General features: G+C 55.0%; 1 protein-coding gene across 1 annotated transcript in view; it reads left to right on the forward strand.

Moving 5' to 3' along the window:
• The window catches only part of gcfc2 (GC-rich sequence DNA-binding factor 2), a 52,005-nt gene that overhangs the window by 9,161 nt on the left and 40,733 nt on the right, over positions 1-2,111 (forward strand). The gene's annotated exons all lie outside the window — the stretch shown is intronic.

A 2,111-nucleotide genomic window follows, 5' to 3' on the forward strand; every position in this document is an offset into this window, starting at 1 on the left:
CGTGTGTGTGTGCGTGTGTGTGTACGTGTGTACGTGTGTGTGTGCGTGTGTGTGTGTGCGTGTGTGTGTGTACGTGTGTGCGTGTGTGTGTGTACGTGTGTACGTGTGTGCGTGTGCGTGTGTACGTGTGTGTGTGTACGTGTGTGTGTGTGTGTGTGCGCGTGTACGCGTGTACGTGTGTGCGTGTACGTGTGCGTGCGTGTGTGTGTGTGCGTGTGCGTGCGTGTACGTGTGCGTGCGTGTGCGTGTGTGTGTGTGTACGTGTGTGTGTGTGCGTGTACGTGTGTGCGTGTACGTGTGCGTGTACGTGTGTGTGTGTGTACGTGTGCGTGTGTGTGTGTGTACGTGTGTGTGTACGTGTGTGTGTACGTGTGTGTGTGTACGTGTGTGTGTGTACGTGTGTGTGTGTACGTGTGTACGTGTGTGTGTACGTGTGTACGTGTGTACGTGTGTGTGTACGTGTGTGTGTACGTGTGTACGTGTGTGTGTACGTGTGTGTGTACGTGTGTGTGTGTGTGTGTACGCGTGTGTGTACGTGTGTGTGTACGTGTGTGTGTGTACGTGTGTGTGTACCGTGTGTGTGTACGTGTGTGTGTGCGCGTGTGTGTGTACGTGTGTGTGTACGTGTGTGTGTGTGTACGTGTGTGTGTGCGTGTGCGTGTACGTGTGTACGTGTGTGTGTGTACGTGTGTGCGTGTGTGTGTGTACGTGTGTACGTGTGTGCGTGTACGTGTGTACGTGTGTGCGTGTGCGTGTGTACGTGTGTGTGTGTACGTGTGTGTGTGTACGTGTGTGTGTGTGCGTGTGTGTGTACGTGTGTGTGTGTGTACGTGTGTGTGTGTACGTGCGTATGTGTGTACGTGTGTGTGTGTACGTGTGTGTGTACGTGTGTGTGTGTACGTGTGTGTGTGTACGTGTGTGTGTGTGCGTGTGTGTGTGTGCGTGTGTGTGTGTGCGCGTGTGCGTGTACGTGTGCGTGTGTACGTGTGTGCGTGTGCGTGTGTGTACGTGTGTGTGTGCGTGTGCGTGTGTGTGCGTGTGTGTACGTGTGTGTGCGTGTGCGTGTGTGCGTGTGTGTGCGTGTGTGCGCGTGTGGGTACGTGTACGTGTGGGTACGTGTACGTGTGGGTACGTGTGCGTGTGTGTACGTGTACGTGTGGGTACGTGTACGTGTGGGTACGTGTACGTGTGGGTACGTGTGGGTACGTGTGGGTACGTGTACGTACGTGTACGTACGTGTGTGTGCGTGTGCGTGCACGTACGTGTGTGTACGTGTGTGTACGTGTGTGTACGTGTGTGTACGTGTGTGTACGTGTGTGTACGTGTGTGTACGTGTGTGTGTACGTGTGTGTGTGTGTGTACGTGTGTGTACGTGTGTGTACGTGTGTGTACGTGTGTGTACGTGCGTGTACGTGTGTGTACGTGCGTGTGTGTACGTGTACGTGTGTGTACGTGCGTGTACGTGCGTGCGTGTACGTGTGTGTGCGTGCGTGTACGTGTGTGTGTACGTGTGTGTGCGTGCGTGTACGTGCGTGCGTGTACGTGTGTGTGCGTGCGTGTACGTGTGTGTGTGTACGTGTGTGTACGTGCGTGTACGTGCGTGCGTGTACGTGTGTGTGCGTGCGTGCGTGTACGTGTGTGCGTGTACGTGTGTGTGCGTGCGTGCGTGTACGTGTGTGTGTGTACGTGTGTGTGCGTGCGTGTGCGTGTGTGCGTGTACGTGTGTGTGCGTGCGTGCGTGTACGTGTGTGTGTGTACGTGTGTGTACGTGTACGTGTGTGTGTGTACGTGTGTACGTGTGTGTGTGTACGTGTGTACGTGTGTACGTGTGTGTACGTGTGTGTGTGTACGTGTGTGTACGTGTGTGTGTGTACGCGTGTGTACGTGTGTGTACGTGTGTGTACGTGTGTACGTGTACGCGTGTACGCGCGTGTGTACGTGTGCGTGTACGTGTACGCGTGTGTGCACGTGTGTACGCGTGTGTACGTGTGTACGTGTGTACGTGTGTGTAAGTGTGGACGTGTGTGTACGTGTGTACGTGTGTACGTGTGTGTGTGCGTGTACGTGTGCGTGTACGTGTGCACGTGTGCGTGTACGTGTGCACGTGTACG

Source organism: Thalassophryne amazonica, chromosome 2, assembly GCF_902500255.1.
Source record: "Thalassophryne amazonica chromosome 2, fThaAma1.1, whole genome shotgun sequence".
Classification (NCBI taxonomy): Eukaryota; Metazoa; Chordata; class Actinopteri; order Batrachoidiformes; family Batrachoididae; genus Thalassophryne; species Thalassophryne amazonica.